Source organism: Quercus lobata, chromosome 2 (assembly GCF_001633185.2).
Source record: "Quercus lobata isolate SW786 chromosome 2, ValleyOak3.0 Primary Assembly, whole genome shotgun sequence".
In the NCBI taxonomy this organism is placed as follows: domain Eukaryota; kingdom Viridiplantae; phylum Streptophyta; class Magnoliopsida; order Fagales; family Fagaceae; genus Quercus; species Quercus lobata.
In genome coordinates, this window is record NC_044905.1 from 13,303,047 (window position 1) to 13,314,478 (window position 11,432).

Here is an 11,432-nt window from a genome sequence, read left to right on the forward strand (position 1 = left end):
AAGTATGAATGCTCTAATGTTGTGAAACAAAAGACTTTAGAGATTTGTGATAGGCCAAGAATATATTGACCCCTTGTTATAAATTAACCAATTAATTAGCTAAGTTAATTAATTAATTCAATTAGCATGCAATAAGCGTGGTAACACAAACAAATCACCAACTATGTTAAAATACAATGAAAAAAAAAATTGACACGGTGATTTGTTTACGAATGGGGAAAACCTATGTAGTAAAAACCCCACCAGGTAATTTTAAGGTCACCACTCCCGAGAATTCACTATTATCACAACAAGCGATTACAAGTAAAGGAACCTCAGTACCTCATACCAACCTACAGTTGAACCCTTACCCCAATACCCAATTGGACTTGTTCTATAGTGACAATTTCTTCTTTCAATGCACGGCTCCCAGTACGTGACTAACCAATTCGATACCCAATTGGACTTGTTCTGTAGTAACAATTTCTTCTTTCAATACACAGCTCCCAATACGTGACTAACCAATTCGATGCGCAGATCCCAGTACGTAGCTTACTCACTAACTTAAGAAAGATGTTGGCTACAAAGTTCTTCAGTTCATCAACATGATGAAGATCACGAAACTCCTTAGTTACAAAACCCTACGGTGTACAAACACAGTAACTTCTTGAAGAGAAAGATAAACTAGGGCATATGCCTCTTGTTCACAATATGCTTGTGAAAAAACTTTTGCATTGAGTTGCATCAGCTGTGACGGCCCTTAAAGCAATCCTTATTGTAAGGTTGAATTTATTCAACCATCTAATTGGCTTTATTCCGTGCCAAATTTGCTTGTAATTCAGCATTTAGTAACCCTGTATTTAGGTGGGTTTGATGTAAGGGTAGTAAGTGAGATAGAGTGAAGATTGCTCAAGAGTGTGCAAGAAAACAGAGACTCGCGGCTGGGACTCGCGGGTGACTCGCGGCTACAAGCCGCCAGAAGCAGCACACGTGCCAAGCATGCTGGAAGATGAACAGTCATGCTAGCTGGAGCACTACAGGACAAAACAGGACAACTGGCCATACGGTTATCTCGTGACTGGAACTCGCGACTTGGTCAAGCCGCGAGGTCAAGCCGCGAGCCACCCCTATTTTGTAAAAACCTGACGTTTCACATTCCTCTCCACTCCAGTATAAATACCCCTTTTTACCCACGATTGAAAGAGAGCTTCCAGAGAGAATTTTGAGAGAGAAACCCTAAAGAAAAACCAGATTGTTTCACCCACAATCTCTACCTTAGAATCTCTTCAAATTCCTCAACTCTCTTCCTCTCCATTGTTAAATCCTTGAGAGACATTATACCAAACCTGGTTCTCACCATCATCATCACTATGAGACAGTCGTTTGGATTTCTGGGAAGCAGTTAGGAAGGAACCAATCTTCATTGGTTGATGCTATGGTCTAGTAGCGGAATTCGGGAAGCTAGAAAAGAAAAAGGTTCGGCGCAACCTCGTTGGAGCAAGAAGCTTGGAGGGCTTAGGTGCACTGGGTAGATTAGGCTTGGAGGGTCTATTGCTGTCCTTGTATCCCAACTGTATTTTCTAGTGGATTGCTTACCGCTTGGAGGGCGGCGGAGAGGTTTTACGCCGAGGGCTTCGGTTTCCTCTTCGATAACACATCGCGTGTTGTCTTTGTGTTTGCATCTTCCTTCCTCTCTATCTTTGCCTTTTCTTTTATCTACTGTGGTTTTTAATCTGTTATGGCTTAGATAGTATTTAATCAATTTCGTATTATAGCATATGTTAAGTTTCTGCACACTAGTTGTTTGACATATTGCTTGAATTGATTAAGTTGTATTTTGGGGGTCTAAACGTTCAAAGGTGTTTTTACACGTTTTTGAACTTTCAATTGGTATCAGAACGGGTACACTGATATTGGTTTCATTACCATTGTGTGATCCTTGACTCCCTTTTGAGATGGATAGGTCTCAATCCCTAAATGCACCTCCATATTTTGATGGTAGTAATTATGCTTTTTGGAAGGTTCGCATGAGAGCTTTTCTATGTTCTATTGATGAATCAGTTTGGGATGCTGTTGAGATTGGTTGGACCAAACCTGAGGCAGCCAAATCCACATGGGATAAGGCAGCACTTGCTGCATCTAATGCTAACAGTAAAGCACTCAATGCTATTTTCTGTGGTGTGTCTCCAGATGAATTTCACAGGATTTCTCATATTACCGTTGCCAAAGAAGTATGGGAGATTTTGGAAACCACCTATGAAGGCACGAAGAAAGTGAAAGACACCAAGTTACAAATGCTGACCACTCGGTTTGAGGAGCTCAAAATGAGTGAGGATGAGTCTTTTGACTCTTTCTATGGGAAGCTAAATGAAGTGGTTGTCAGCAAATTCAACTTGGGGGAGAAAACGGAGGACTCAAAGATTGTAAGGAAGATCCTTCGATCATTGCCGGAAAGTTTTCGTGCTAAAGTGACAGCAATTGAAGAGAGCAAGGACCTCGATGATATCAAAGTGCAAGAGCTGGTTGGTTCTCTTCAGACTTATGAGATGTCGCTGCCCAATCAACGGAAGAGTAAATCTCTTGCTCTAAAGACCATTAGTGAGAAGGTGGAAGATCAAGACTCATCGGGAGAAGATGTGGTTGACAAAGATGTTGCATACCTTGTCAAAAATTTTAGAAAGTTCTTGAAATTCAAAAATAATGGCAAATTTGATGATAAAAGAAAATTCCAAAGTTCTGGAAGGGAAAAGAGGGAATTCAAAAAGAAAGATGGAAAAGAATCCCAATCCACACAAGGTGTCACTTGTTTCGAATGTACCGGACACAGACACTTCAAGAAGGAATGTCCAAATTATTTGAAATCAAAAGGTAAAGTGTATGCCACGACCTTGAGTGACTCGGATTCATCTGACTCAGAATCTGAAGAGAGCTGTGATGGAGAGGGGAACTATTCGGCTTTTATGACTATTGCTCATGTTGAGTCTTCAGATGAGCTGAATCTGCTTGTGCGAGACCTTGGAGAACATAGTGATGATGACTCACTAGGAATTGTTGAAGAATCGGATGCTGAAGAAGATGGAAGCACGGCAAATCTTCAAGAGAATTATAACTCACTCTTGGAGAAGTCCGGGGAGTACTCAAGGGTGGCCAAGGCTACTGTGAGAAAAATGAAGAAGGCTGAGGAGGACTACAAAAGTCTCCTAATCCGATATAGGGAGGCCAAATGTGAGATAGAAACTCTGAATGGTGAGTTGTCCGAAGCTTACACAAAAGTAAGATTTCTTGAGAGTGAGGTTGTGCAAGCAAATGCTAAAGTAGAGAGGGTCACCACCAAGAAGCTAGATGATGTTATCTCATCTCAAAAGAGCTTTTCAGACAAATCCGGATTGGGATATACCGGAGGAAGTGGGTCATCTGGAAATGTCACTAAAGAAGTAAAGTTTGTAAAGGCCAAAGATCCAATTATAGCTGACCCTACTGGTGAGAGGCTCGAGGTGGAGGAGAAGAAGAATGTGGTGAACCAACGGATGTTAAATCCCCGTAATCAGTCTGTGGGCATGTCTGAATCTCGTGCCAAGTCACGTCCACGACCACAAAGAGGTCCTAGAGGAACCTATGTGTGCCATTATTGCGGACTTCAAGGGCATACTCGACCAAATTGCCAAAAGCTGAGAGCAAAGAACAGTGCAACTCCTCAAAGGTCAGGAGGACCTAGAAATGATAGAAGAATTTGGGCTGGAGATCAATCTAGAGATCAGAATGGTGATCCTGGAATGATGAACGTGATGAAGATGATTGGTGCATTCACCAACTGCTTGGAAAGTTTCTCACGAAGGTTTGAAAGCCCTAACTCCCGTACCCAATCCTATAAGGAAATCACCCCAAATGCAAGTGACGTGTGGGTGAAAAAGGGTACTCATGCATAAGCATTACAACATGTCCATGCATTAATATTTCCTATACTTTGTGACAATGATTGTTTGGTTTGCTTGCTATTTTTGCTGTTGATTGTTTGCTTGTCTCCTTGTGAATATCTTTAATTTTGTCGTATCAATCTTTTTGTTTCTTGTGTCAAAAATCCAAAAATCACATAAAAATTAGAAAATCAAAAAGCTTGATTGATTTTGTTGAGTTTTGTCTCAAAACTTGTTTTGCCTTGTACCTTTGTGCTAATGGTTTTGTGCATTTTCGAGCATTGCTTGTTTTCATGCACTTATATTACTGTGGGAAAAATCTTGAAATCTATGTGATTGTTGTAAATAGATCTTCAATCTCGTCATGAATGATTAGTGAATGGTTATGTTGATCTTGAAACATGCATAGACTTGTGTCTATATATCTTCCCACTCTTTATTTTTTGTTTTGCTAAAAAGAGCTCACCAAATGTAAATCTCCAAATGAAAAGAGATATTGAGCTACAAAAGCCTGTCGCACATTCTATTATTTGACTAGGAAAAAGGGTAAGCGACCTTATATTAAAGTGAATGTTCATTCAAAAAGCCAAAGGCTTATTCATGAAAGTGAAATATCAAATATCATTCTCACAATGAGAGGAGATTGTCTCAAAAGATCAAAAAGATCAAATGATATGATTGAAAGTGGAGTCAAATGTAAAGCTCCAAATTATGTTATCAAGTTTTTGTGGGAGGTCATATATTCATACTTCTATAAGTGAGATGGGTCACATGATCTAGTGCTAATTGTGTATGTCTTGGTTGAATTGATCATTGAAGTTTCACATTAGACTAAGGACTTTCTCATTGTTGATATCCACACACAACACACAAGTTTATGCTCAATAAATGCCATATTCATTTGTGTGATTGTACTTGATGAAATGTGTTTTCACATGCTCAATCTTTGTTAATTCAAGCACAAAAAGATTTTTGAGTGTTTTAGGTGTTTTTGGAAAGTATTTTGTTTGAAAAATCTGAAAATTTCAAAAATCCAGTTTTTGCCCTGTTTTGGCGGCTCAGTCGCGGGTATGACAAGTCGCGAGCCTCAGTCGCATCTTCGCTGGTCATTTTTGGCGACTTGTTCGCGAGTGGAAGGTCCAGTCGCGAGGTTCACTCAGAGATTTTCGCGGCTTAGCTCGCGACTCACTCGCGGGTAGACCTTCCAGTCGCGAAAAACACTTAGAAAAATTTTTCAAATTTTTGTTCCTGAGTGATTTGGCGGCTTGAGCTGGCGACTGTGTGGTGACTTAATCAAGTCGCGAAAATCGCGTGTTTGGCAAAAACAGGAGCAGTTTTTAAACCTCTTTTCAGTTTTTCCCTCGAACTTTTGTGACTGTTCATCTTCTCTTTAAAATTTCTCCTTTCCAAACACTCTGTGAATCCATTTTCAAACCTCATTGGTGCTTCATTTCTTATCCAAATCATCAAGAAAAGGTATGGGTTTTTGCTTTCTCTATCTCATTTTCCCGTTTCCTGGATATTTTTGCTACTGTTTGGCTTGATATTGTGTTCGAAATACTTCTATCTTGTGTAATGGGTATGGCGTGTCTTGTTCGATATTGTTCTCATCTGTTTTCATGTTGAGCGGTCACAATGTGAGTTTCATTGTTCTGATATTTGCCTATTATTGAGTCTGACAATCTTTTCTTAAATGGGTTTGGTGTCTTTTTGACTTACTCATTTCACTTGCTTGAGTATTGATGTTGGTGTTCGGTATTGGTTACTGAGTTGTTATGATAACATAATGTATGTCTCTCATCCATGTGCTCTAGTATGAATGATTAGGTTCTTCATGTTGAAATATTTTTCCTTGCTCATATCTCTGGTGGAGTGTTTTATGTTATCTGCTCTAAATGTTCGAATGCTGTATCTGTTTGCATATCATAGTCTTGATAAACCTGTCTCATTGACAGTTGTTAGTTGTTTTGTCCATCTCTGTCTTTGTGCACTATCACCATATTGCTGCACCTATCATTTTGTGCTCCTGTGTATTGTTGGTAGTTTGGTTGGGACTGCAATATCTCCAATTTGTGTTTAAATATTGAAATTTTGTTTACACTGAATCTTGTTGACATTTATCTTGTGTGGTATTATTGTTTGGTTCTTTGTTGTGGACCTGTTCTCTTGCAGATGTCTCGTCGATCTTCCAGGGGTAAAGACATTGTTGCTGACGAACCAGCATCACCAGTTGCCAAAAGGACTCGACTATCATCTCAGGCTTCTCAAGACCCCAATGAGGATAGGTTCAGACTTCCTCTTAACTCACACGTCTACTCAAACGTGTTTGACAAGTCGACCACTATAGTGGAACGGGTGGTAGAGTTTAATACCTTAGGGACCACTTTCATCCCTCGAATCTTTGAGAAACGAGATTGGGCAAACTTGTTTGGGAACTTTGATGATCCAATGGATGAACTGGTCAAGGAATGCTTCTCCAATGCGACTGATCTTGGACCCCAACTTATTTTCTGGGTCAGAGGAACAGAGTTTAGTGTTACTCCAGACTCCATCGCAGATCTTCTCGACATCACCAGACCTCAAAATGTGAATCTCACTCCTTACGATGAACGAAACCCAGAAGTTGGAGAAATTTTACAAATCCTAGGATACAATCATGAAGTATCCAGTGCAGGAACCTCCATCAGCACCGCAAAGTTTGCACCTGAGCTGACCACACTGAAGTTGATCATGTTCACCAATCTCTACCCATTGTCCAACACTACATTCATCAATCTTGGGAGAGCTCTGTTTCTCTGTGACCTTATTACAGGAGCCCCCATTGATATATGTGCTCACATCTACTACACCTTGAGGAAGACCGCGTGTCGATCTGCAGCCCGAGGAGTCATTCCATTTTGCAGTCTCATCATGAAGCTCATTCTTCGTGAAGGCATTATTCCTCCTGCCGATGGAAAAATATTACCTCGTCAACGTCCCATTTCCTTGTTCACTCTTCAAGCCAGCAGAAGTCACTCCTCTAAATCACCAAGGAGTGCTCACATATCTCCGGTTACTCCATCTGCCCCTGACTCAGAGACACCTGCACATACCACATCTACATCACGTGCAGTTCCTGAAGCTTCACCGGCTAGTATTTCGCAAGCACAGACTGCTCCTCATACTGATAGAGTCGGCAGTGTACTTGAGCATATTCAGAAACGCGTTGATGAGCTTGTGGCACTTCTCTACTCCACAAACAACCATGTCCAAATGCGTCTCGAGACTATGGAGAATCAGTTGGATGATATTCAACGAAAGTTGGACGAGAGCCTTTAGCTATTCCTGACAAAAAGGGGGAGAGCATTCAGTAAGGGGGAGAAAGTTTCAAAGGGAAGTGTGCATAGTGATAGGGGGAGTACACACATACTTTTGTTTTTAGTCTTATCCTCTAAACTTATAGTTTTTGGTTTATGTTTGTTGGTCTAGTTATTGTTTATATGGGTTTGATACACTGTGTTTTGGTGTATAGTTGTTTCTAACTCTTATCATATACTCTTGGTTTAAACTTTAATATATTTTGATGATGTTATTCAGGATGTTTAGTGTTTGTACCCATGTGCTTTTGTAAGCTTTTAGGGTTTATGTTTTATGCATAGTTTGTAGGCTTTATGGTATGTACCTTGCTTAATGCAGCCTTTATGCTATGTTGAAATCAGTACTTTAATCTAAATGTTCTGCATTTTGGTTTATGTACTGTCACTCTTGTGCCCTTGTAGGATTGTTCCTAGATGCATATACCTTGTGAGTTATGCATTGGTTGAGTGTTGAACATACAAGTGTCTTGCCTTGTGCTTGTTAACTTGTATGTCCTTGTGTTCATTCCAAGTGTGAATGAGCACTGTGATCACTACCTTGTGGTGTTCACTTGGTTGATCAAGCCATGGTTTGTTTCATAACTCCATCTTTGCTTGATCACATATTGCCTGTTTCATATGCATTTTATAATTTTCTGCTTACAATGATCATGGTGTATTGTTGTGTTTCAGGAGTATTATGTTCATATGATTCAAGTGCTTCACAGCTTCTAGAGTTAGGTGTGAGTGAGTTTTGTTCAACTGTTCCCAACTCACATGTTAAGTCTAGAGTCTGTTTTAAGGTTTTGTCACGGAATAGCCAAAGGGGGAGATTGTAAGGTTGAATTTATTCAACCATCTAATTGGCTTTATTCCGTGCCAAAATTGCTTGTAATTCAGCATTTAGTAACCCTGTATTTAGGTGGGTTTGATGTAAGGGTAGTGAGTGAGATAGAGTGAAGATTGCTCAAGAGTGTGCAAGAAAACAGAGACTCGCGGCTGGGACTCGCGGGTGACTCGCGGCTGCAAGCCGCCAGAAGCAGCACACGTGCCAAGCATGCTAGAAGATGAACAGTCATGCTAGCTGGAGCACTACAAGACAAAACAGGACAACTGGCCATACGGTTATCTCGCGACTGGAACTCGCGACTTGGTCAAGCCGCGAGGTCAAGCCGCGAGCCACCCCTGTTTTGTAAAAACCTGACGTTTCACATTCCTCTCCACTCTAGTATAAATACCCCTTTTTACCCACGATTGAAAGAGAGCTTCCAGAGAGAATTTTGAGAGAGAAACCCTAAAAAAAAACCAGATTGTTTCACCCACAATCTCTACCTTAGAATCTCTTCAAATTCCTCAACTCTCTTCCTCTCCATTGTTAAATCCTTGAGAGGCATTATACCAAACCTGGTTCTCACCATCATCATCACTGTGAGACAGTCGTTTGGATTTCTGGGAAGCAGTTAGGAAGGAACCAATCTTCATTGGTTGATGCTATGGTTTAGTAGCGGAATCCGGGAAGCTAGAAAAGAAAAAGGTTCGGCGCAACCTCATTGGAGCAAGAAGCTTGGAGGGCTTAGGTGCACTAGGTAGATTAGGCTTAGAGGGTCTATTGCTGTCCTTGTATCCCAACTGTATTTTCTAGTGGATTGCTTACCGCTTGGAGGGCGGCGGAGAGGTTTTACGCCGAGGGCTTCGGTTTCCTCTTCGATAACACATCGCGTGTTGTCTTTGTGTTTGCATCTTCCTTCCTCTCTATCTTTGCCTTTTCTTTTATTTGCTGTGGTTTTTAATCTGTTATGGCTTAGATAGTATTTAATCAATTTCGTATTATAGCATATGTTAAGTTTCCGCACACTAGTTGTTTGACATATTACTTGAATTGATTAAGTTGTATTTTGGGGGTCTAAACATTCAAAGGTGTTTTTACACGTTTTTGAACTTTCACTTATATATGGTGACGGTTGTGAGAAAAGAAAGCCCAAACATCTATTCACGAATTTGAATGAAATCAGCTCTGAAAAACTGATTTTCATAAACCTCAACAGATACCCTATCTATCAAGAAGCTGTCGAGCATCAAGCTGAAACAGCTTTTTAAATCTCAATAGATACTAGCTGTCGAGTTTTAAAATCCAGCACTTCGCCACTTGATTTTTGGACAAACTTACATGGTTTTAACACTTGAATTTGAAACCTTGTTCCATGGAGCATTAAACACTTCCTAGATCTATCCAAATACAAGTATAGTGTATTTTGTCAAAGGATTAGCCAATTCTATATTGACATATGTTCCTATCATGATTCACATATGTCCTAACAATTAAGATTGAATGCATGAGCTTTTTGAATTTTTTGATGGATATATTTTCTTCGATTGCCTTTTAAGACCATTTCTTCTTATATTCTAAGTCAAGTAGCAAAGTCTTTACATGGATCAAATGAAATTTGAAAACTCACTTAGTGTATAAAACACTTGTGAATGTTTAGACCCCCAAAAACAAAATATCCAATACAAGCTTAGATTCAAACAATGTATGTGCGGAATATGAAATAAAAGTAATACCCAGAATATCAAATTACTCTAAGCCATTAATTAATCACAACCAGTATAAATTAAAAGCTAAGAGTAAAGGAAAGAGAGATGCAAACACAAGATAACACCAACATGTGTTATCAAAGAGGAAACCGAAGAACTCGGCGAAAAACCTCTCCGCCGCCCTCCAAGTGGTAAATGATCCACTAGAAAATCAGTTGGGATACATGAATAGCAATAGACCCTCTAAGCCTAATCCACTCAATGCAACTAAGCCCTCCAAGCTTCTTGCTCCAACAAGGTTACGCCGAACCTTGTCTTCTCTAACTTTCCGAATCCCACGATTAGCCCATTGCATCAACCAATATGTATTGGTTCTCTCTTGAACAACTTCCCAAACACCAAGAACCTTCTCACTACTCTGAATTTGGTGAGGTAAGGCTTTGGTTTATAATCCTCTCATGGGTATGACAATGGAAAAGGTGAGAATCGAGGAATTTGGAGAATCAAATGTTTAAGATTGTGGATGAATAAATCTTGTTTTTCTCTAGAGTTTCTCTCTCAAAATTCTCTCTAGAAGCTCTTTCTCTACTCTACATTTCGTGAGTATAAGGGTATTTATACACCTTTGATGGGCTCAAGTGGTAGGCTTAGAATGATTCAAGAAACAATTTTGGGTTTCCATACCAAGTAGAGTTCAATCATAGGCTTTTGGGCTTGAGTTCATTCACAACAAATAAGGTTCAAACAATTATGATGGGCTCAAGCTTTGGACTTGAGTCATCATGGTTCAAACAAAAGCCACACATATGTGTAATGAAATGCAATTTACATGGGCCAACCTAAAGGTAATTTCTATGAGTCATTACAACATGGGTAGAAGGTAGGTTAAAGGTCCCCCACAAGTTTGGACGTCGTATCTCCCAACTTGTGACACTAGGAGAGCCGCGTTAGTCCGAACGGTACAGTTTGCCCTATAAACCACCAAGGCATAACCATGGTGATCCTTGTCGCGATGGGTGGTAGGTTCACCACTGGGTATGCAAGTCTCAGGAATACTATAATCCACGGCTAATACTACCAAACTTTTGGGCTTGCACACAAATAAAATAAATTTTATTCAAGCAAATGATGCATGACATGCAATGTAATGACATATTATATACAAAAAAGTAATAAACAAACAATGACATGGTTGGCCACCATAACCTAATTGAAGCTTAGTCCTCAATATCCCTAGTGGAACCGCCATTGTGAGAGACCGTTCCGCCAGCCCTTTTTTTGGTGTTAGACCAAATCCACGTTAATGGGTGAAGTCGTGTTATTGTCTCTCAAAATGGAGGTTCGACTGATTATATTTTCCCCTTTAGATTAAAGGTGTTACAATGGAGTCACCACTTATTTAATTATTGGAATAAATAAGAAAACCAAAATTGAAATTTTCCTCATTTTATTGATTTGCAAATGAATTTACATTGATCATAAGAAATTACATCGCTTTGGTCCTAGATACAATCTAAGATTAAGTACATGGTTTTGTTTCCTAGTTACAATCTAAAAATTGAAAATTACATGGATAAGCATTGATCAATCAACCCTTAATCTAAGCTCAGAGGCTATGTTACAAGATTGGAAGGTGTTAGGCACCCATCTTGCAAGGTGAAACCGGTCT